This window comes from Gossypium hirsutum, chromosome D01 (genome assembly GCF_007990345.1).
Source record: "Gossypium hirsutum isolate 1008001.06 chromosome D01, Gossypium_hirsutum_v2.1, whole genome shotgun sequence".
Taxonomy (NCBI): Eukaryota; Viridiplantae; Streptophyta; class Magnoliopsida; order Malvales; family Malvaceae; genus Gossypium; species Gossypium hirsutum.
In genome coordinates this window covers 49,755,049-49,781,361 of record NC_053437.1, presented here as the reverse complement: position 1 = coordinate 49,781,361, position 26,313 = coordinate 49,755,049, and the positions used below count along the sequence as shown (strand labels likewise).

Below are 26,313 nucleotides of genomic sequence, written 5' to 3'. Positions count from 1 at the left end.
AATTCAAGTACCACATTGGATTAAAAAATAACACAAATACCACATTAGAAAAAAATGTCAAAGTCAAGTGTAAAATTATACATTAAACTTATTTTTTTAGCAGATTTTGACATAATTAAAGTAGGAAATTGAGACATCTCGTGAAACACAAGGGGGATATTTTTAACAACAAATGAACTAGTATATGAGATTGTGAATATATTTTCATATATAAAAATATATGCAATTGAAAAACATGGATAATCAATATATTTATCTCTAATATTATCTAAGCAATAGTAGTGAAATATTAAAGATTTAATTTAATATTAGTTGGATTCACACAGACTGAAATCTCTATGTATTGAAGTTTCCATTTTCATTGATGGATATGGAATTGAGAGTGCTCTAGTTTATTTAGTGTTAGGAACATTTGTAGTGCGAAGGTTTGTATAATCAAACTATTCTATCAGTTTATTTTATGTTTTTTCAAATTATTCTAAGTTTTCTTAGAATTGTTCTGAGGTTTCATTGGAGAGTTATTTATTAAAATAGTATGAGAGTGAAATTGCAACATTTGTAAACCTAATTGAGTTTAAATTATTTTTTGTATAACCCTCCAAATGTAGAATTAGATCTAAATTGCGCTTAGTTATTGTTTATTATTTTAGTTTTAAGTTGTTTCTAAATCGCTTATAAATGAAGAATTAGTTCAGCAACTTCAATGCTTACACAACTCGTTTCACTTATCATATGAAAGGATGAAAAATGGTAAAAATATCATAGAGGCCCTTGTACTGAGAGCTTGATTGCATTTTTCTTCGTCTATTGAAAAAATAAACAAATTAATCCCTATACATTAGATCAAAGAGTAAACTAGTCCTTTTGTTAAAAATTCCATCCGTTCTATTGTTAAAAACTGGTCATTGTACATCATAATGAGATACACGTGGCATGCAATGTGCAATTGTTTGGTTATTTTGTCATTGACATAATTTTTTTTATGCAGAGATGATAATTTTTAACAAAAAGGATCAATTTTCTTTTTGATCTAACGTATGGAGATTAATTTGTCCAATTTTTGAATAAAAGATGTAAACTACAATCTAACTCCTAATAAAATAATCTTCATAATATTTTTATCATAAAAAAAATTCGAAAAGAAAGAGAGAGAAAAAATGCAATTGCTAATTAGACATGGTACTTAAAAAACAATTAATTTGAGGGGGAGGGGGGGACGAGTAGTTAATTAGACAAAAAAGAAAGTAAGTAAAGGATGACTAATTGATTATATGTTGGGAAGATATAATTTGTACATATCTTTAACTTCATAGCAAATTAAAATAGCGATGGAAGCATTAACCTCTACAAACTTGCTGTTTGCTGGCTTTTAAGTTTTAGTTAGATTGAGTACTGCTTAAGCCATAAGTAAAATCTTTTATACCTTTTCTTCTAATTTTCTATTTTATTCTTGTTTCCTAATGCTGTGGAGTACGCTAAAGTTGTAACAGCAATCATTTCTATTTTGATTAATGTTACTGGTAACAACTAACAAGCTTTCATTTGATATTTTGCACACTAATTTATTTCGTCTCTGATTTAAAAAAAAACAATATTTTAGTTTTTTATTTATTTATTTTTAATTTTTAAACTTACAATATTTGTCAAACCATCCCAAAATAAATAAAAAAATTAAACTTTGTTAACTTTGCTAACAAACGTGGATTGTGACGTCAGCAAGTAATTAATTTTTTCAAAATTTAAAAATTCAAAAAATATTTTTTAATTTTTTTAAAATAGTATAAAATCATAAAAAAAATTTAAACAGTTTCAATTTAAAAAATAATTATTTAATTGCTAACAAGCATATATCATGGGTCGTAGATCAAGGCCCATGACAAATGCAAACAAAATATCCCATGGGGTCAATTGATTAAATGGGGCTCATTTGACCCACTTGAACTAGCTCGATTTGTAAAACATATGCAGAAGCCCGTCTACTTGAAGCCTTAGTAGTCCAGTGAAACACTCCAGTAAAGCTAGAGTTACCGTGGTGAATATTGTAAATTTTAAGGGATAAGATTGCATAGAGTTTAAATATTTTAGGACTCTCATCTAGTAGATAAGTTTTAAATCTCTTAGGACTCTATGCAAGGTCTCTCAATTCCAATGTGGAAGCGATGCAAGGGTGTTCAATTCCACTACAAGTAAGTAGATAGTAAATGATGATGCTCTTAAGGCCATGGTGATGACTTTGAAGGAACAAATTGAGGATCTCAAAGGGGAGCTCATTATCTACAAAGTTGTTTTGGGTAATGGGGTGTTGGTTGTGGCACCCAAGCCTAAGGTGGATGTCCCCAAGTTGAAAGAGTTTATAGAGACAAGGTTCGCAAGGGATGTGGGAAACTTCTTTTAAGGAATGGAGCAATACTTCTGTGCCAAAGGCATCATGGATGATGCTACTAAGGTAAATATTGATGTTAAGTATTTTACTAATGTCGCTCTTTTATGGTGGCGTCGTAGATTTACAAATGAGAAACAAGGTGAAGCTACAATTGATACTTGGGAGGAGTTTCAAAAGGAATTCAAGAGGAAATTTTACCTAGAGTATGCTGAGGATGAGGCTCAAGCTAAGTTGCATTGGCTTATGCAACAATGCACAATTAGAAAGTATGTGAAGTAGTTCAGTGAACTGATGCTTCAGATTTCCAATTTGTGTGAGAATGAGATAATTTTCTCCTTTATGGATGGGCTGAAACCTCAATCGAAGCAAGAGTTTCAACATCGAGGGGTTAAAAAACTTACCAAAGCCATAACCGTAGTAGAGTCATTAATTGAGTTTGTTTGAGGAGAGACAAGTTTGAGTCTTCCAAGCCTAAAAAGAAAGGCAATGGTGGGGGAGATGAAAAATGACAAGTTAAAAATGACAATGGTGGAAATTGTGGTAGTGTGAAATCGCATAATGGGAAGTAGAAGCCTAATAACAAACCGAAAGAGTCAATGGAGTGCTTATTATGTTGTGGTTTGCATAGGTTGCGTGATTGCCCATAGCAATCCAAGTTCATCGCGATCAGTAAAGAAGAGAAAGTAGAGCCCAATGAGGAAATGGTGTTGAAGCATAGGTTAATGATACTCAATTTTGCTAAAGCAAAGAGGGACTACAAGAAGAAAAGGTTGGTGTTTGGACATCAACATCGCAGGTCGAAGGAAGAGTTCTCTTGTTGATACATGGGCATTTGATTTGTTCATGTCGGAAATAGTCGTAAGTCTATCAATTAGCAAATCGACTAAGAAGATTAAGGATGTAAAATCTAAAGAGGTCTCAACTATTGTAGTAGTAGCATAAGGAGTTAAGCTATAGATTGGTCAATGGAAAGGTAAGGAAAATTTTGAGGTAATTCATTTAGATGATTACAATTTTGTCCTTTGCTTGAATTTCTTAACAAGATTAATGCTCTGTTAGTTCCTTTTGCTAATTGCATATGTATCTTGGATACTAGTCAACAATAATGCGTTCTGTCGGTGAGTCGTGATGTCACACCCCAAAATTAGGCTTAGGAGTTTTAAGGGTATTCTAAGAATTTTGGCTTAGATAAGTTCAGAAATTCATAAGTTGGGTAATTGATAATGTTCTCGACAACGATTTGTATAAAATTAAGTCAATTCTTGAAAACGAGTTTTAGATGTATTCAATTTAGTAAATAGGACTAATTCATAAAGGTGTCAAAATTGAGAGTCTTTATGAAACAAATTGACCAGAATTTTCAAATCAACCCAATAAAACCTAATTCAAGTTTGCTTTCACGTTAAAATTTTCTCTTATTTTTGCTTGTGTCATTTTTGCTCTTCTCTTGCTTTTCTAAGTGATTTTAACTTTGATTCTTAAATCTCCTTGATTTCCATTACCCTTGAACCTTAAACCTCTATTAACACCAAGTAAATCACCCAAAAACTACATCATCTTATTAATCTTCTCCAAAATGTAGATTTTTTGGGTTGTGTCAAAATCACTATTTTTCTACATTCAAGGTAATTAATCATCTTCTATTAGCTTTAAATGTTATTTAGTTCTTTAAATTAAATTATTAGCTTGTAAAACGTATGGTTTAGGTAAAAGTCAAAACTATGGTCATTAATGGTGGATTACGGGTTTGTGGATAAAAACTTTTTTCAATTTGTTTTAACATAATTATAAGCTTTCTAAAGATACTTTGAAGTTTCGTTAAGAAATTCTTGAGTTTTAACGAATTATTGTTCTAAAGGCTAAAACTTGTCGAAATATTTTGATAAATTAAAACGTGTGGTTTTGAGTAGTTTAAAGGTTGAGAATTAGTCTTAGATGAACAATTAGGTGAATGGAATTCATTTCATGTGAAAATATTAAATGTAGGTCGAGATATTCGAATCTAAAGTTTCTATGTTGAAAGTTTCAGTTAAAAGCTAAGGTAGTTTAGGCTTATATTTGTGATTGTTTTAATGAGTTGCTGGTTGTTTGATTGGTGTTGTATTTGTATGGGTTGCCTTGTTGAAGCGTTGAAGTTAGTAGGACTTTCAACGAGTAGAGATAAAGGCAAAGAAAAGCTTACCTAAGCTTTCAGCTTTTGGAAAAAGCGTGGAATTTGGTGAGTGTTTTGGAATAATCGCTCGAAAGCAAATCGCTATGTATTTGGGAATTTAGAAGTAGCCTAAATCCCTATTTTAAATTTTGAGTGTAAGTGTTCTCACATTTATGACAGAATGGGTTGTATGTATGTTGTAGGAATTGAGATTGTGGACTTATGAATATAAATGTAATGCTAGAACATATGCCATGAACATGAGATAACTGTTGTGTATGTGATTATAAGGGTATGTTAAACATGTCATGTGACAGAGATTATAAAGTGATATTAATGTGTATGTGCAATGAAAACATGCAGAAAAATCAATATGTAATTATGTGTGTTTATTATAGATATTTTGGCCTTGTGATTTAATGAGACCATTGGATATAGTTAGCATGTCATAGGATTATGAGTACTCATTTACATGTGTTGTGATATTGGGGCACTGAGGCCTAGGGATAGAACTTGGAGAGATAAGGGAATGTGAGCCAAGCTCATTCATCGGGACATGTATGTGTGGTATGTTGGAGAGTGGTAGCTATACGCTTCATTTATAGGATATGATTGACTTAATGAGTCTATGTGTGGTGTGGTGGAGATTTGTGTATCCAATGTGTGGTAATAAAGTCCACTTTATGTTTCATCCTCTCAAGAGCCAATCTATCTTAATTTGTACTTGTATGTGTTTCTTGTGATTAAATGCATGATTATGGGTGTATATATGAAATTTTATGCAAGCCACATGTGTTAAACAATATGCTATATGTTGCCTTGATGTTGCTAGATGACTTGTTTGCACAAGTGGTTACTCTAAGCATTCACTAAGCTTGTAAAGCTCACTCACTCTATTTTTACCATTGTAGATACTTAATCCTGGTATGAGTGGTGTGGCCATCAAGGGGTTGATCCAAGATATTCTTTAATCGTTATAGTAGGTGTTATTAATTATTCTTGAGTATATAAGTTAAGGCAATGGGATAGACGTTTATGATGGTTTTGTTGAGTATATTTTGGATTAATTGTTTGCATGTTAAATATTTTTAGAAGCATTTGGATTTGGACATGGTATTTTGGATTATTGTTTTAGTTGTTTTGATTCTTATTTGATTAAATAAATGAAATATGACGTTTAAGAACTAAGTTTGAATGATTTAAGTGCTCATATATGCTGAATTTTTGTAATTAAAAGTAGGGGTATCGATATATAGGTTTAAAAAACAATACATCTGTATTCATGAAAGTGCAAGGGGTCAGAATACAAAATTGGTATCGATACCATAGCCAGAGTATCGATACTCGAGGTGTACTTATCGATACCCTGAGAGAGGTACCGATATTTTTCGATAAGTTTGGTTTCAAGTGGAAAACAATAGGCTATTTTGGTATTGATTTTCCATGTGGTATTGATACCACTAAGAATAAATATCGATTCCTTAGATTTAGTATAGATACCTATATAACCTTTTTGAGAAATTTTACTATGAGGTCCCATTGCTTGATAAATGCTCAAATTAAGCTCGAATGTTGCATGGTTGCTCAACTAAGTTTCAAATTGAGTTTGCATGACTCGTAATTGGCTTCTAAGTACTATTTTTTAAAAGCAATCTAAAAAAAAATGCATGTTCATTTAGCAAAATGTAGTCTTGATGAATAAGAATTGAGATGGTGATGTAACGTCCTAGTATTTGAGCTTGGAGACTGGGCCGGATATAGGGTGTTACATGTGATAAGAAAGGTGAAACCAAGGTATTATTGGCAATCCAACTAGTCGAGGATGTTCATTGTCGTAAGAACATTGACTTGGTAGATCAAAGTGCTAATGAGACCCCCTTGAAAATGCTAGAGGTCTAACAAACCGATGTAAAGCTTGTTGAGTTATCAGTGGGGCTACCACCTATGAGAGATGTGGGTTGTGTATCGAACTTTGTAGGAAAAATGGTGATGCAAATTGGGCAGTCAAATCAAGTAAATGCTACGAGTGAGATACATCTCAAACATTTTCCTAGTGTTTTACATTATAACATAACATTGGCTTGACAAAGACATAGGGGCCCTTTTAGAATTCTGAAGCAGGTAAGCCGAGGGGATTACAAACTAGGATAGCAACAATAGTCAAGGTTAACCCGATGTTCAATGTGGGTGTGCCAAAGCCTATTGTAAGGATTAAGGAGATTTCGATCAAGGCAAGTCACAATGGGGGCAAGTAAAAACGGTGGACTCTTTATGACCTAGATGTACAAAGGAGAGAATAGTTCGAGTTAGACAACAACAAAGACATAAGCGAAGGCAAATGTTTCGAAGGGCGAAACTACCCAACAAAGAGAATGGTTGGGAATCAACCGAGGTGTCGTGGTAATTTCTAGACAAGTTAGACTAATGTCATTCCAAAGACGCAACGAGAGTGTCGTGAGAATGGGTAGGGGAGAATGTCAAGGGCCGCGGATCAAAACCCATGACAATTGTACATAGAATGTCCCATGAGGTCAATTGATTAAATAAGACTTATTTAACCCACTTGAACAGACCCGATTCGTGGAACATATGTAGAAGCCCATCTACTTGAAGCCTTGGTGGCCTAGTGGGACACTCTCATATTGTAATTTAAATTAGACCGTTGGATTTGGGGGAGCTCAACTATAAATAGAGGTCTTCCGCCTCATTTGTAATCATCCCATTCGTCCCATTTAGAGTTATTAAATATACTTTGAGAGCATTTACTCAAACACTTGGTGTGTTTAGTTTTCTTGTGGATTTTCTGTTTGGTTTTTGGTTTTTCGTTTGAGAGTTTGCTTTTGTTTTATTTCAGTGTCTTAGAGAATTTCCCTTGTGAATTCTCAGTTTTGAGAGTTTGGTTGACTTAGATGGATTTAAAATAAAGAAATCGTATAAGACTATGTGGCTTGTGAGACTAAAATTCTAGTCCCATGACATATACACGTGGATGCCACATCAACACAGTTAACTGACATTAACTTTTCTATCATTTTTGGGTGATTTGACCAATAATACAAGTTCAAGAACTAAAATTGGTAAAAAATTAAATGAAATGCTAAAATAATTTTTTTTTATAAAATTAAGGGCTAAGTAAATGATTATGCATTGATACTTTAGCGCATATATAATCCATGTGGATGAATCATCATGTAAATATCAATCAAAGTTTTGTAAATTTCAAAAACTACCTCCTTAAACAAATTTGAAGTCAAGACAAAATTATATAATTACATCAAAATTTATGTATATTAATAAATTGTCTCCGGAAAATAACACAAACGCGTATGATTGTCTGGGTTTGTCGGAAACCGTCTTCAAAACATGCTGGTCTAAATCCTAAACATCAAAGGCTCCAACAATCCCAGTTTTTAGCAGTTCTTGCAAAACACTCATCCACTGCAATAATTGGGCAAGTAATGGCAATTAGATTTCGAAATTTCTAAAATTTTTATCTGTAATAATGCTACAAAACATAAGCGGATGAAAAACACCCTGATAATAATTTTGGGGTCAAGCAAAGGAAGGGGAATCCGACACAATAATCCTACTTTTTCAAGGCAAAGTTGGTATGGTCATTATAACAACCAAATGTCCCCATAATTTAGTATTTTCAGAACAAGAACTCAACGAGTGAGTGTTTTGTTCTTTCTCCCACACATGTTAATGATGCCTAAAGGAGTAAGAATTGAAGTGTTTTGCTTGTTGACTCCGCAAGTAAGGATGGATCCTTTCAATTTAAAGGCTACATAAAATAACATGTTCACGATATGCATGCACAGATAGTCGGATCGTATACAAATCTCATTAAGATATAATTAAAGAGTGGTAATTAATTAGGCAGCACATGCCTGCATGAAATAAAGAAGAGAAAGAAGGAATCCAAAGCTTTAAGTAAAAAGAAGGCATGGAAACCATGTTTCCTATGTAAAGGATTTCCCCATTCCAATCAAACATGCTTTGATGTAGGTGGTGGACCTTAAATAATCACCAATTAATTACATTTAGGTTTTATTTAAATGCTTCAACAACCACCCCATTTGCTTCCTTAAAAAAGGATCTAAACTTTCACAATAATGTTGGGGTCAGCCATGCCATGTGAAAAAAAACCCAACTTCGGGTGTTGATCATAAGAGGAGATGAGGGGAAAGGTATGGCAGATAATATATAAGGTGGTAAGTCTACCAAACTTCCATCTCCTGGTCGGTGCTTTTATCGTTCTAGTACAGAATTTGAGAAGTGGGACCCTTTCATTTACTTGGAATTTGGAAACATAATTATTAGTTTCATTTGTGTAAAATTTGACAAATTCCGGATTTCTCAACTCGTAATGCAATTACATTTTCCTAGGAATTGCTTTGGAAATGGGGAAGGGATATTGTATCATTAGTAATCCAAATTACGCCTTCTGCTTAATTTTTTTTTACTTCAAATTTCTCACACACTTTGATTTATTTTGGACGTAATACTTTTAGTATTTAAATATATTTCAAAATAATAATATAAAAAACCTGGTAGTTTTATAAAATTTTCAGGTATCTTCATATTCTTTTTAGTTTTTTTTTCTTTTTTTTTGTATTTTCTTAATGTTTTAAAAAAATTTAGATAAAATAATCAGGCATTTTAAAAAAATTTACAATTTTTTCTACTTTTCAAAATATTTTTCTTCTTTAAAAGGGCTTCTTTCATCTTCAATAAAACTACCGATTTTGCTCATTTTTGCTCTGATCTCTTATTATTATTATTATTATTATTATTATTATTATTATCTCTCACTCATTTTTATAGGCATAATTGTAAAAAAAATCCTCAATGTTTGGAGGCTTTTGATTTTGTGCCCTTAACCTTTTTATTTTTTGATTGACACCCTCAACGTTATAATTTTTTCAGAAATTAGTCTACTTTTAACCGTTAATGTGAATTGATCATTAATAAAATTATAAGTCAACATAGTAGCCCATGTGACATGTCACGTAAGCACACGATGTCATATATGATGTCATTTATTTAACTTTTTTTTTTCATTTTGTTTCTATTTTCTTTCTTCTTCCCTCTTTCTCTCTTCCCCTGCAAATCACTTGCAAATCACACCATTGAAGGATTCTTCTAAAACGCAAAGCTTTAAATTTGCTCTTTAATTAATAATTTAAAGCAAACACCTTTAAACACCCTTTATTTTCAGGGGAATGGTAGTGCCGGATTCGAGCTGTCCCTATGGACTCAAATTGATGATAAACGATTACCCATACGCCGTTGATGGATTAGAAATCTGGACCGCCATTGAAACCTGGGTAACCCAGTACTGTTCTTTCTACTACCCATCAGATGAAACAGTTAAAAACAACACTGAAATCCAATCATGGTGGTCGGAGGTCAAAAACGAAGGCCACGGCAATTTAAGAAAAGAACCATGGTGGCTGGAGATGAACACATTAGCTGGTCTCACCCAAGCATGTACCATCATCATATAGATAGCTTCCGTTTTCCACGCAGCTGCCAATTTCAGACAATACCCATACGCCGGATACCTCCCAAACAGACCAACAGTCAGCCGTTGGTTCATGTCGGAACCAGGCACCAAAGAATACGACGAGCTCAAAAACGACCTATATTTGGCTTTCTTGAAAACAATCACCGCACAGTTCCAAAACTTTACTGGGTGTATCACTTATAGAAGTCTTATCAAGGCATGCAACCGATGAAATATACTTGGGGCAAAGAGATACGGCAGAATGGACCACCGAAGATGAACCCTTAGCCGCATTTGAAAGATTCGGGAAGAAACTAGTGGAAATTGAGAGTAGGATTATGGAAAGAAACAATGATAGTAAATTGAAGAACAGAGTTGGACCGGTGAAGGTGTCGTATACATTATTGTATCCTAATACATCGGATTATAGCAGAGATGGTGGGCTTACAGGGAAGGGAATCCCCAATAGTATCTCGATATAAAGCTCTTTAGCTTTCCATGGCAGGAAAGTATCGATTTATGGGTATATAATAGGTTTGGGTTTTAGAAGAATCCTTGAATGGTGTGATTTACAGGAAGAGAGAAAGAGGGGAGAAAAAATAAAATGGACACAAAATGAAAAAAAATAAATAAATAGATTACGTGATATATAACATCATTTGCTTACGTAGCATATCACATAGGCTACTATGTTGACCTACAGTTTAATTAACAGTCAATTCATATTGACCGTTAAAAGTGGACTGATTTTTGAAAAAATCGTAATGTTAAGAGTATCAATCAAAAAATAAAAAGGTTAAGGGCATAAACCAAAACTCCCAAACGTTGAGGGTTTTTTTAGAATTATTCCATTTTTATACACTACATAGATGATTCATTTGCATTCACCTAGTTTAAATGTTTTTTTAATGTTTACTTCAATAATTACGTGGTTTGCTTGGAATTTTTTTTTTGGCTTGATAATGTTTCTTATTTGAAAATAATTGGTAAAAAAATCTATTCAATCCCTCCCAATTTTAAAATTGAATAAATTGGCCCATCGAAAAATTCAAAGCAATTTAATCATTATCAATTTCGAAAGTGAGCAACTAAAGACAATTAATCCTGACGTTAATATTTTCCAACAATTGTTCACGATTTTGATTGGTATAATAATAAATTTAACCCACAATGTTTACACATTCTATCAATTTGGTCCTAATTAACAAATTTATCCTCCCACATTTGTGTAAATGTGTAAATATTGAGGCTAAGTTTTTTGAATTTTTTAGAATTAAGGCCAAAATGACAAAATATATAAACATTGATTCTAAATTTGTCATTATACCAATCAAAATCATATACAATTGATGGAAGACATTAACTCTGTGATTAATTGTCTTTATTTGCTCTAAATTTTTTTAAGAAAGACTAATTTGCTTAATTTCGAAATTGAAAAGGATTCAAAAGGTAATTAAAAAAAACTCTTGGTTTTAATCGGTTAACATGAGCTTCAAAGGAAAGAGAGAGATTTCTCCGGGTTTTCAATTCCATGACTTATTTTAGGGATTTGTTTAAGTAAAAACCATTTTAATTGCTATTGTTCGTTATTATGTCTTTTTTTTTTTTTAATTCCTTGAGGTTTTGTGAAGATTTGATATGTTTGTACTTGATTTTCTATGCTTCGATATTTATGTATTACTAAAAAGAGAACGCTTTTAGTGAACCTATTAAAATAATGTGCAGGTTAATTTGAATATGGACATTTATTTATCTAAATTTATTTTGAATATGAAATAATTTTTATATTTTTTTTATAAATTTATACATTTTAAAGATTTTTTTTATCTTTTTATTTATTTGTTATATGTTATAATTTTAAACTCCACGCGTTGTTGTGTTATTAGTTATTAATGTCACTTCATCACATTTCAATATTGTTATAGTAAAAGTGTAACGGATTTAATTAAAATTTTAAAAAGAAAATTAATAAGTGACTAGGTTAACGCAAATTAGAATCCCAATTTTGTTAATTAGGCCCATAATTTAGAAGACCAATTGGGTTGGTTTATGCTTGAAAGTCTAGCCCAGTAATGCTATATTTTTGTTTAGCCATTTTAGGAAGAGTATGGCCTCATTAGGTTCTAGAAACTGGACCATAGTAGCGCATAGCTCATATGCAGGCCTACAAGTCCTGATGGTATGCAAATAATAAATGAATTTTCATCTAATTAGATTAAAGTTAACTGTAAATATGCATCCAATAACTGTAACAGTAAAATTTATCCATTGAATGAGCCATTCTTTCAACCAAACTAATGAATCATGCATCGTTCATCGTTCATCACTGAATAAGGGAAATGGCTCATTCAATGGAATGGTCTACTCTTTTTCATTTTATAGTTGATATAAAAAAATAACTAATTCCTACAACATTGAATAGCAAATATATATATATTTTTAGATTCACCTTTAAAAATATTTTGTATAATTAAATAAATAATATAACATATCATATTAAATAAAAATTTAAATTATATTATATTAAATATAATTATATAAATAATAAAATATAATTTCATAATTTTAATAAAAAATATTTTATCACTTAAATATAGAGGTCGGGTTGAACTATGACTCGATTTAAAAAAAATCAAATCTGGGCTCATTTTTAGGTCGACCCAACCCAACATGTTTGCACGTTTCACTGTTCAAATACTAATAAAAAATAATTTTATTCCTTTATAATTAAACTTAAACTTTAAATTATTTTTATTATTTAGACTGAACTCAGGTCGAACTTAGCAATTTTAGAAACAAAGATCTTTTTTCAAGTCTGACCCAAGTCAAGTTAAGCCTACTACACTATGTGGGCCATTCGATTCATGGATAAATCTAGTTATATATATTTAAATATTTTACAATAAAATATATCATTTAGCATGAGCTGAGTTGCAATACCTTTGGATACCTTCAAACTAAACGATCATGACCTATCTTCGTCGAGACCTGCGTACACAAGAAACACATTTCCACGCTAGGCATTAAATGGTTAATGGTACTAGCACAATTTGAATTGAAAATAATAAAACATTTAAACAATCAAACATGCTAATAAATCACTTTGCTAAATTAATAAGTTAACATCACTTCTCAACACGTCATTTATAAATAATTACATCATGTTAAATCCCATGTTTCAAAAGATTATGTAGACAAAGCTCAACATCACGAAGAAAGAGTTGGAAAAACAGTTGTTTCAACTTAATGAAGAAGTTCTTACAGACGAGATTCTAGGGGATATTGTGGAGACAAAGCTGTAAATTAATATGCAGGTGGACAGAGAGGAGCTTTATTGGGAACAGAGAGCTCAAGCAAATTGGCTGAAAAATAGGGATAGGAATACCCATTTTTTCACCAATCAGCAACGGATCAGAGTAGGAAGAACAAGGTGGAAGAATTAGTGGATGGCGAGGGTAATAGTTATGCGAACAATGATGCTTTATTACAGTTGGCCACTGATTATTTTACTTCTTTATTTACAGCGAAAAGTGTTGGAGATCCAAGCTCAATTTTGGAAGGTGTTGAGCCATGTATTTCTTAACAGATGAACGAGGACCTTGAGAAGGAGTTTACATATGAAGAGGTGTGTTCAACTCTTAAAGCCAAGAGCCCGTTAAAAGCTTCTAGCGAAGATGGGATAGGGGCGATTTTCTACCAAAGGTTTTGGCATATTGTGGGTAAAGATGTAGCTAATTTCTGTATTGAGACGATGCAGGGGTTGATAATATGGCTGAAATTAACAATACAAGAATTGTTTTAATTCCCAAGGTCAGTTCTCCTCGGTGCATGACTCAACTTAGACCTATTAGTCTTTGTAATATTTTATATAAAATCATTTCAAAGATGTTGGTGAATAGGTTTCAAAAGATACTCCATGTATGTATTGATGAAGCACAGAGTGCTTTTGTACCGGGAAGACTCATTACGGATAATATCATAGCTGCATATGAAACTTTACATTCTATGAAGAGAAAACGTATTGGGAGGAAAGGGTTATTTGCGTTAAAACTAGATATGAGTAAAGCTTATGACCGGGTTGAATGGAATTTTGTGCATGTTATGCTTCGAAGGACAGGGTTTTCGGATAGGTGGATTGAGAAAGTTATGGGTTGTTTGACATTGGTCTCGTATTCTGTGGGTATGAATGGGAAGGCGTGTGAGTTATTTTTCCCGTCACGAGGCCTTCGCCAAGGGGACCCTATTAGTCCTTATTTATTCCTTATATGTGGTGAAGGATTGTCGACTCTTCTTAGAAGGGCTGTGTCAAGGGGAGTTCTAAATGGCTTTCGGGTTAGTAGGCAAGCCCCATAAATCACCCATTTGTTTTTTTGCAAATGATAGCCTTTTCTTTGGAGATGCGTCTATCAATGGAGCAATGGTGATCAAAGAAATTTTAGAGGCCTATGCTAAGTGTTCTGGTCAGGAAGTCAATCTTGACAAGTTAGGGTCATTTTTAAGTTCCAATGTTGACCAGTTTAACAGAGAGGAGGTTTGTAGGGTTCTGGGGGTTAATAGGAATCTAAACCTGGAGAATTACCTTGGTTTCCCATCAATGGTGGGGCGTAACAAACAGAGGGCTTTTAAGGAACTTAAAGAAAAGCTAATAAAAAGAGTCTCTAGTTGGAGCTCGAGATTACTTTCCGTAAGGGGAGGAAGGTCCTTATCAGAGCTGTACTCCAGGCTATTCCACTATATGCTATGAATTGTTTTCTGTTACCATCAGCAGTTTGTAGGGATTTAGAAGCGGTCATGGCTCGATTTTGGTGGCAAAAGAAAACAGGGAAAAAAGGGCTTCATTGGTGTTCATGGAAGAAGCTGTCGGTACCAAAAGAGGAGGGCGGGATGGGCTTCTGAGATTTGGCCAAATTCAATATCGCACTTCTTGCTAAACAGGGTTGGCATCTTATGGAAAATTTGAGTTCCTTACTTGCGCATTTGCTCAAAGCAAAGTACTATAGGGGATCAGATTTTATGGAAGCCTCTTTAGGAGCGAATCCATCATTTTTTTGGAGAAGTATCTGGTGTGCTAAAGGCCTGTTAGGGTCTGGTTTGAAGTGGAGAATTGGGTCTGGAACATCGGTGTCAATATGGAAAGATCATTCGTTGCCAAGAAAAGCTCAAAATTCTATTTCTACTGATAGGGTGGCTGGTTTGGATTGGGTGGCTGAGTTAATTCTAAAGGAACCTAATCGTTGGAATAGAGATCTTATTTACTCAACTTTTTCGGTGGAAGAAGCTGACCAGATTATGAGTCTACCTATTCCCACTACTGATCAATCAGATAAAGTAGTTTGGTTTAGCGAAACTTCGGGTATCTATTCTGTAAAGAGTGGATATAAAATGTTATTGGACAACTCTAATGTGAGCATCAACGAGCAAAAAATGTTCAAGCAAATATGGTGTTTAGAGTGTCCTTCAAAAATTCACATCTTAATCTAGAAATTTGTCCAAAATTATGTGCCTACTTTTCAAAACTTACATTATAGGAGATTGTCTGCTGATAACTGTTGTCTGCGTTGTGGTTAGGGGTGTGAATCTTCTACTCATGCTGTTCGGGATTGCTTGTTTGCTGCACAAGTTTGGTCCAAGTTAGACGTCTAGTGGCCGAGTTCAATGGTAAATTTTAATGAGTGGTTGAGTTGGCTGTTGGAGAATTCTGATAAGAATAGGAAAAGGGTAATTATTGTTACTATCTGGGCGATTTGGTTCTCTCGAAATAAATTTGTACATGAAAGAAAGGTGCAAAGTTTGGAGGAAATTGTTACCTTCATTAGGAGTTTTGGGTTGGAATATCATAGTAGTGCTGAGAATTTGAAGTATCCACAACCAAGATCCATGGTAAAATGGTCGCCACCTCCGCAAGGGTGATTAAAAATTAACGTTGATGTGGGATTGTCGATTGCCAAAAAACGAGCAGTGTCAGGCTTTATTATTAAAAATGATGAGGGATTTATAATGGGGTCGGGATTTCAAGGACATAATTTGGTTCATTCGGTGGTGATTGCTGAAGCGCTTGCTGTCCTTCATGGGCTCCAATTTGCTCTGGATTTGGGTTTTTCAAATGTTATTCTTGAGAGTGATTTGAGATTGGTGGTAAATAATATTCAAGAATCAAGCGAGGATTACTCGGAGTTTAGACCATTTACCTGGGACGCGAAGAACCTGGCAAGGAAGTTCCAATGTTGTCGATTCCAGTTCATTACAAGAGAAGGGAATGGAGCAGCGCATGTAATGGCTGTTTAGGGTATGCGAGCAGAAGGGGATTCGTTCTGGGTGGAAGATGCGCCTTTGAAAGCTATGAAAGTGGCCGATTCTGATTGTCGAAGTGGGCGACCTCCATAACCCATTTTCTATTTCAGCGATGGAGTTAAGAAATACTGATATAAGGTGGCCATTCTCAACTGCTTTCTTTTCCGGATGTTTCATTGTTGGATTTGGAAGATTTTTTACCGTTTATTTTTGTAGGGTTTGTTGACACACACAACGCCTGAAAATTTGTTGAATGGAGAAGACGGTGTTTTGTTGATCTTCTTTTTTAATTATTTTCTTTTTTTGCTGTTTTGTTTTTCTCGGTTTGTTGTTTGTTTTGTTTTGCTTTGGTTTGTAAGTTGCTGGTGGACTTCTCCTGTTTGTTGTTCAGGCCCAATTGCTATAAACAAATTTCTTTTCAAAAAAAAAAGATTATGTAGACATGAAAATTTCATATGATACTCCTCATTCCATTTCATAACATTTCTTTTGCGAATAATTGCATATACTTATACATATGAATAGAACTCTTATACAAGAATCACAATGTTATCAAAATTTCCTGTTCTCTTTTACATTTCATATTGAAATTATAATTTTTTATCTCATTGAATCTATTACATGTTCTTATTAAGTTTTCACCTAATGCAACTTAGTAATAACGAACTCGGACACATGTGTAACGCCCCTCACCCATCTCTGTCACCAGATGAGGGTTACTGGTTTCTACAGCATTTAACAAGACAAGGATATGCAATTTCAATTCAAGATTTACTTCAAAAAAAACATTAATCGATATTCATTCAATAATAATACCATTTGTACAAAAACGTGACTTAAATCGAGCCTACGAAGCTCTAGGATCAATTCAGGAATAAGCAAGGACTAATTTGAAACATAATATAGAAGCATGGTAAAAATAAAAAATACGGGTTGTCGAAACCATTTTTTATTTTGAAAAACGGGGTCGACTTGGATTTTGAAAAAAATGAAAATGCGAGTCGCCATCGATCCTTTTTATTTAGGTGTAATCGGGTCACCTCAAAAAGTGGTTATTTTTAATAAGCAATTTGACTTTATTAAAACAACGATTTTGGTCGACGAAATTCAGAAAAATGGGTTCGAGAGTCGGTTACATAAGAGGAAGGATTAGCACCCTCGTAACGTCCAAAAATATGTACCTAGTTAATTAATTAATGTTTTAATGTCGAAAATTGAAAACTTTGAAGAGATTTAAAATACGATCTTTTGTTTTTTTTGTTTTTTTTAAAAAAACTTATATAAAACAAGTTACTCGATAAGACCCTCTCATTTCGAAAAGAGAAAATGTCACACCCAATGAGTTAGGGCATGATATTTCACTTCATCAAAAACGAGGTTGTCCAAAAAAACTTGTGCAATAAAATTTAAAAGGATATTCAATTGTTTAAGTCAGATGAAGAAATCGCAGCCCAATACGTTAGGGCACAATTTCTCAAAATTCTAAACATTGAATATTACCTTATTTATTTTTAGAAAAAAAATCCTCATCTCGAGAAAACAACGTGTCATATCCAATGCGTTAGGACACAACGTATTGAATTCTCGATAATGAGCTTTTTATTTATGTTTTGATTAAAGAGCATTATTGATTATTCAGATTCAACGAAAGAGTTAGAACCCAATACGTTAGGGCTCAATCTTCTCGAAGATTCCAAATACCGAGTATTGCCTTTATTTTTCAAAATTTTCTCTTTATACTAATTTGGGTAACAATTATATAATGGAGTAACAATTGTGATAATATAAATATAAATAGCATGATCAAGAACAACAACAACAACAACAACAACAACAATAATAATAATAATAATAATAATAATGAAAAGATAAAAAAAACAAATCAATCATGTATACACAATATCGAGTAAATAAACAAATAAAACCGAAACATTTAAAGAATATAATAATGAAAATAATGGTCATGTGAATAAATAAATAAATAAACATCAAGTAAAGCAATAATAATAACAAAGAAAATAGATAAAAATTATAAAATATAAAAATATATATATGTACTTATAAGAAAAATATATATGTATGTGAATTATAAAAAAAATAAAAAATATATAAATATACATATTTTAATATGTAAAAAAATATATAAGTATATATATAAAATTATGAAACATAGAAAATATATAAAAGTATGTGTATATATATATTTATAAAAAATTAAAAAATGTGTACGTATATGTATATATTATAAAACGTATGTATGTATGCATGCATATATATATAACAAAATTTGAAATTTAAAGGCATAAAAAAGTAAATAATAATGATACAAGATTAATGATGCCACATAATAGTTAAAATAATTAATTTAATAATAAAAAAAATAAAATAAAAAATTGAGTATTAAATAGCATCAATAATAAAAGACCAATGAATTTAAAACAAAGAGTATAAAAAAATATAAGACAAAATAAAATGTAAACAAATTTGAAAATAATGAATTTGAAAATGAATAAAAAGGGAAAAAGAGATTTGAAATCAACAATATAGAAATCAATAAATAAATTATACACAAATCAACAAAATAAGAACAAGCCACAGAAAATAAGAACGCAAGAGAGAGAAAAATTTGAGTGAATACTCTTAAGAATTATTATTACTCCCAACTCTAGTCCTTTACAATGAAGGGAGAGGCCTCTATTTATAGTTGAGGCCCCTCAAATCCAACGGTACAGATCAATTACATCAACGGCTAAGATTAAAGGGTATCTACAAATTAAATCTCTAAGATTACAAAATCATATCTTCTAAGATTGCATATCATATCTAAGATTGCATATCATATCTAAGATTGCATATCCTTGAAGATTATGTTTCCATAAGCTTGTAGATGGACCTTCAACCTTTTCAAGTAATGGGTCATTACGGTCGGGCCAAATGATATTACTGGACTTAGACTTTGTTTTATTATTTTGGGTTTATTATTTTTTTGTGAGCCCGGGCTAAAATTGGGTATTACTCGGGTCACACGGACATGTGGCGAAGCCATGTGACAGGCTAAGGTCGTGTAGTGCAATATCACACAATTGTATCCCCAAATTGTGCAACAGACTAATGCCATGTATAAAAGGGTTACATGACCGTGTTGTTAAGTCATGTAACAGACTATGGCCGTGTGTACCTAAAACCACCAAAATCAAACAGAGCACATGACCGTGTCACTAGCCTATGCGTGACACACGACTGTGTGATAGCTTGTGTGTCTGCCCGTGTGTGCTAAATTGTGCCTTGAAATGCAAGACATACCATCAATGGTTACTTAAGTCCCAAACATGCCAATAACCATTCATTAAATCAAATCAAAACACATCAAAAGCATACCAAAACATGTCATTTGTCTAGTTCTAACCAATATTCCATAAGGCACCATTACAAACAACAATTTAACTTAGAATTTAACTTTATATCCTATCAAGATCTGTAACACCCTTTAGCCCATCAAGAAGACATGACGTGTATCATTCAACCAACCAGACCACCTGACAGACTAGGGCATTACTAACGGATTCAAATCCTTTGGCTTAACTTAAACATTTTAGAAAAACAAGTATAAAGATTTTCCTTAGTGTAAGAGAAAATAATAGAAATTATAAAATAAAAATCTATTATTCAAATACTGCCTAGTTATGGCGTATATATCAAAATCATAAAAATTTATGATCAACAAATCAAGAAGGTTCGGCGTACACTTTCAAAAGAAGAGGCAATTCTCTTTTAAGATAAAGCAATACAAATGACTTAGTTAATTGCAAAACATATGTATATGCCATCTGCCACATAGCCATGCATGATACAAAAATAAACAAATGCCTCACTCACAACTGCAACTCTAGCATAGTCCTCTTTGACAAATCCATTTTCTACTACCAAATGCTTGAAGATGAAAAAGTAATAGAGTAAGTTCATTTGAACTTAGTGAGTTCCAAAAATGAACACAACTAGTTTTTCACGAACTGCAATAATCAACAAGCATCAATACTCGTAAGAAAAGAACAACAGACTTTTTCGTGAGACTCTATTATATAGACATAATATGCTGATTGCCATCCACAATTCCTTGGTGGCAACACTACACCAATTTAACATAACACATACAACATTCAAGCGGACACATTCCTTCAAGTTATACACATCTTGTAATAGCCCACTCAACGTTGACCTTATAGATATTGATTGGCACATAGTCTAAGCCAATGGTAGTAAAAGGATTAGAATAGTGACTGGTCCGTTAAATGTTTAGGTGGCGTGTTGTGAGGATTCTTTTGTGAGGAACGTCTTGCTGGAATTCACCATTTGGAGAACTCTAAGGATTTGTCAGACTCTTTTGTGAGGCAATTCACAAACCCCAGATACTTTGGGCGAACTCGTTAGTTCACGGAGTAATAGAATTTTTTTCTGTGCTTAAGCGAGAAAACGATGGCTCGGTGAGCATCATTAGAATCTAGTTGAGACCTAATTGGAATTAAACTAGAGTACTCTAGATGAAAATTTGATGTGTTTAAGTAGCTAAATGAATGATTTAGTTGGCTTGTTTTAGTGTATAAACAACGTTTACTATTCACTAAGCTTATTAGTGGTAATGGTTATGTTTGGTAGATGAGTAGGCAAGCTTATTCTTGGGTTACAGGGCTATAGTGGGATTTTCTGACCCTTCCACTAAGCTTTGTCCCCATTGTTTGTGCTATATAAGGATGCCTATAAGTGGCAAGTTTCACCTTTTTTTTCTCTAAGTTCTTCCCTAAATCTTTAGAAATTTCTAAGTTATCTTTTCTAGAGAAGACAATAAAGGTATCCGCAGCTAGTAAATGCCATTGATACGTACCAACTTACGGTAATTTCTAGAAAGCCCTTAGGTCATTATTGAGGGGATTTATGTTCTTGCATTAGTACATGCATGATTAAATTTTAATAGGAAATGGTCTGATGATTATAATTGTTTCTTATTTAGCTCAATAAGCTAGTGAAGGTCCGAGCAATTGAGACAAAGGACCAGTAGAGTATATTTTGTTTTGAAGTTTTCTGGTGAGTTTCTTTTTACTTCCTTTGAGTTATTAAAATTCTATTATATGCGGGTTGTGTAAGGTAAGTTGTCTTTACTAAAGATAGGTCGATGTGTAGTGAATTGGCATACGTACAATAAATCAATGTAATATGTGTGGGTATGGCCATGATCGAGGTGAAAATACCCATATTGTGTGCGAGCCCAGTACCAGACTTTTGTGACATGTAAAATGTGGAAAAAAAACTTTATTTGTGATGCCTCCGGTAGAGCAGCTTTACTACAAATCGGACTGGCAAATCATGGTCTGACCTTGTGGGAGAGCACGTGTTCAATTTAATAAGGAATATGAATATAAATATGATTATGGCTGATATCTGATTCTAATTTTTGAAATATGGTCCCTAGGTTGGTACAGGGTTGGGTCATAAGTATACATACATTATTAAGAGAGTATGAACTAGATGGTGGTATGTGTCCACTGGGGATACTGTGTTATATTGGTGAAGTGTTGTCGCCAGAGAATTGGACTGACAACTTGGTGTAATGTCTTTGTAAGACTGAGTCTTGAAAATATCTCTATTTTTTTTGTTAATTATCGCTAACCTAATAATTATTTTGTGTCTATTTGGAACTCACTAAATTCAATTGAACTTACTTTGTTACTGTTCTTTCTCGAGCATTTGATTAGTAGTAGAAGATCGGTAGAAGGGGACTACGCCAAAGCTGCGTCTACGAGTGAGCTACTTGTCTATTTTTGTATCATGCATGGCTATTTAGTGGATGGCGTATACAAATGTTTTGTAATTAACTTTTGCTTTTACCTCGTAGATGTATATTTGGCCTTGAAAAGAGAATTTATTCCTTATTATAAAAGTGTACGCCAAGCTTACTTGATTCGCAATTTGTGAACTCTTTTATATGTATTCGCCATTGATGATAACGAATGATTAACAGACTGTCTTTTATAACCCCTACTGTTTTCTCCTTTAAAGAAGTGTTACCAATTTAGAGAAAAGAATAATGGTTTGTAACAAAAAGGAGAATATTTATAACTATTTCCTCAAATATTTAAGTGAAACCAATGAATTTTGAATCCATCAGCAATGCCCCAGTTCGTTGAGTGGGCTGTCTAGCTAAATGATGTACGCTAAGTCTTTTCGATGGGCTAAGGGGTGTTTCATATCTCCCACAACCTTGCATGGTTATCAACAACCCATCCTTATACCAACCTTGAACCCATATATCAAATATCAGAATCACATATCGGTCATATTTATTATTAATTTCATATCCTTGTTAAGTCGAACACGTGTTCTCTCGTAAGGTCGGGCCATGATCTGCCAGTTTGATTTGCGATGTAGTTGCCCTACTAGAGGCATCACATATAGATCTCCCTTCCACAATGTTCACATATCATAAATTATATTGTATTGGGTTCGTGTAGCAAAGAGGGTGTTTTTACATTGACAATGGTCATACTTACGCACACGTCCAGGCACAACACATCGGCTCATTTATAGTAAAAGAACTTATCACACACAACTCACATATCATGGAAGTTTCATAACTCAAAGGAAGTAAGAAGGAACTCACCAGTAACTTCAAAACAGAATATACTCTACTGGTCTTTCGGCTCGATTGCTTGGACCTTCACTAGATTCCTGAGCTAAATAAGAAATAGTTATAACTATCAAACCCCTTTTATCTAATTTAATCATGCATGTGTAATGCAAAAACTTAAATCCTTTTGACAACAACCTAGGGGTTTTCTAGAAATTATTAGTAAGTTGATATGTAACAAGGGTGTTTTGGTTATCTACTACAAGCCTTCCTCGTCTTCTCTAACGAAGATACCTCAAAACTTTCTAGAGAATTAAAAAGGAATATAGAGAAAAACAAAGATGAAACATGTTAGCTATCAACATTCATATATAGCATAGACAATGAGGACAAAGCTCAGTGGGAGGGTCAGAAAATCCCACTATAGCCCTTGAAACCCAAGAATAGACTTGCCTACACATATACCAAACTTAACTACTACCACTAATCAGTTTAGTGACTAGTAAAGCGTTGCTTGTATACTAATTCAATCCAACTAAACAAGTCATTCAGGTACCTAAACACTTCCAACTAGGTCTCAACTAAATTCTAATGATACTCATTGCTATCGTTTTTATGCTAAAACATGAAAAAAAGTCTATCAATCCGCGTACTAATGAGTTCGGCCCAAGTATTTAGGGTTGGCAAATTGCTATATAAAAGAGTTCGCTAAACATTAAAGTTTTCCAAATGGAAAATTCTAGCAAGGTGTTCCACAAATAGGTGTATTGTCGAATCCATGCAATACGCCACCCAAAATTATAAAGGATAGTTCAACAATCTCACAATTTTTGTACCATATTTTATTCAACCATATGTCAAATAGCATATTGATACAGTTTATGCCGGGCAGGCTATTACAACTCTCCCCCACTTAGAAAATTTCATCCTCAAAATTCTTACCTGCGAATAATTGAGGATATTCCTCTTTCATCAAACTCTCCCTCTCCTAGGTGGCTTCCTTCTTATTGTGGTTCTTCCATAATAATTTTACCAGTGAGATTCTTTTATTTCTCAACTCTTTCACTTCTCTTGCCAAAATACGAACATGCTCCTCTTTATAAGATAAGTTGGGCTCCACCTATAGTGTCTCTACTTCTACCACATGGTCTGTATTCGACTGATATCTCCTCAACATGGACAAGTGAAACACATTATGAATCTTTGATAGTTTCGGAGGTAGTGCCAATCTATACCCCATTAGACCAACTTGTTTTATAACTTCGTATGATTATATGAATTGTAGGCTCAACTTCCCTTTTATTCCAAATCTTATAACCTTCTTACAATGAGAAACTTTCAAAAATACCTTGCTTCCTATTCCAAACAAAATATCCTTCCTTTTTTGATCAGCGTAAGCTTTCTGTCGATCTTGAACATCCTTTAAATGGGTTCGCATAATTGAAACTTTCTCTTTCGTTTCCCATGCCAAATTAGGACCAACTATCTTCCTTTCACTAAGCTCCAACCAATAGGTGGGTGATTTGCACCTTCTTCCATACAACGCTTCGAAAGTTAATGTTCTCAGGCTAACATGATGACTGTTTTTGTATGCAAACTCTGCCAAAGAAAGATATTTTTCCCAATTCAATCTGAAATCTATTACACAACTTTTGAGCATATCTTCAAGAACTGAAATTACTCTTTCTGATTGCCCACTTGTTTGAGGATGGAAGGCAATACTAAATCGTAGCCTGATTCCTAAGGACTTTTGTAGCTGTTTCCAAAACCTCGACGTGAACCTTGAATCTCGATCTAAAACGATAGATGTTGGTATACCGTGGAGGCGTACAATTTCAAATTTGTAAAGCTCCGTCGATTTCTCCAACGAATAGTTTATGCATATTGGTAGGAAATTGGGTAATTTAGTAAGCCAATCTATAATAACCCAAACTACGTTCTTTTTAGTAGGACTGAGAGAAAGACCTAAAATAAAATCCATGGTGATCTTGTTCCGCTTCCACTCAGGAAATTTTAGAGGATGCAGCTTTCTTGAGGGAACAAGGGATTTCTAACATTAAGGTATGGTCATTTGAGAACTGGCTATTCAAATAATGCCTTAGGTCATCCTTAAGCATCCCACTATACACAATTTCTTTCATTCTTTGAATTAAACTGAATGAATAATAATCAATTTAAGCATTCATGCCTCTATGACTATCTATAAGACTTATATCTCATATGACATCATCAAACATTCTTATCTAGGTATTTGATCACCTCCGGACGTACTAATGTCCAGAGTGTGAATAATGCACTAAAATATAGAATTATGAGGTGGTAACCACAAGTATATGGACCTAGTTGTAATATAGTTTTACAATAGAGTAGGTAAGTACTCCGAGGATTGTACCCAAGGGAGGTGAGTGGTAGATCAATTCTAGCCTAAACATTAAAAGATCTAATTAGTACTTTCCATTCAATTATAGTACAAATAATATAAAATAAGGATTTTTAGGGTTTTTATAATAATAAAAATAAAAAAAACATAAAAAAATAATATTCAAGAGATAAAAAAAGAAGAATAGATCAAATTTGATTATGGATGATTAGCTTGCTTCGGTAATCTCTATCAACTATCGTCTTGAGTTTCTCATCAATCAACTAGTTGCTACCTTAGTAGGATCTTCTGATCTTCCGCTAACATAACAAGTCAGCAAGAACTACTTATCTTTTGACCTCACAGTCTAGATTGGTTTGGGGTTAAGGTGTTCACGAATTGGTAATACTATTTTTGGGTTAATTCCCACCTTGATGACTTCGCAGGGTTGTCAGACTTGGGGTTTGTTTCATGCTCTCCCTTTATCCTAGTGGGTTTCTAACCATATGTGAATCGTTCAATTGGCTACTAGTAGGAGTTTAGTGCCATGTTTGCGGTGACCTCACACGCATCCTCATACGTTCTATTAATAAGAGATCCTCTTACTACTTCGTCTAATCCAAATCGCGTATTTGCATCCAACCCATTATAAAATACCTACAGCCGCATCCACTCAGGAAATCCGTGGTGTGAACATTTTTAAATCAACATTTTGAACTGTTCTCATGTCTCATAGAAACTTTCTCCCTCCATTTGTCTAAAAACAACAATCTCTCTTCTTAGTTGCACTGCTTTGCTAATTGGGAAAAACTTCTGTAAGAACTTTCCAGTGAGTTAATCCCATGTCGTGATAGACCTTGATACCTGTGAGTATAACAAAAAAAAAGTATTATCAATCAAGGAAAAGGGGAACAATCGAAGACGAAAAGAGTCATTAGTGATCCCGTTATACTTAAAAGTATTACAAAGTTGAAGAAACCGTTTTAAATGTTGATTAGGG

The 26,313-nt window shown here is 33.4% G+C and overlaps 1 long non-coding RNA gene, 1 other non-coding gene and 1 pseudogene across 2 annotated transcripts; 2 read left to right on the top strand and 1 right to left on the bottom strand.

The window, feature by feature from the left end:
- The first annotated feature begins 9,760 nt into the window (after window positions 1–9,760).
- LOC107921328 (linoleate 9S-lipoxygenase 5-like) lies at window positions 9,761–11,231 on the top strand (annotated as a pseudogene).
- Window positions 11,232–11,376: 145 nt separating this feature from the next.
- On the bottom strand, window positions 11,377–16,701 carry LOC107921293 (uncharacterized). Its single transcript, XR_001691007.2, has 4 exons — window positions 16,233–16,701; window positions 15,852–16,128; window positions 15,566–15,742; window positions 11,377–13,032 (listed from the first exon to the last, which is right to left on the bottom strand). It is a non-coding gene; the product is annotated as an uncharacterized lncRNA (long non-coding RNA).
- A 9,291-nt stretch (window positions 16,702–25,992) lies between these two features.
- On the top strand, window positions 25,993–26,099 carry LOC121214223 (small nucleolar RNA R71). The gene has a single exon (XR_005909809.1). It is a non-coding gene; the product is annotated as a small nucleolar RNA R71 (small nucleolar RNA).
- The last annotated feature ends 214 nt before the right edge of the window (window positions 26,100–26,313 follow it).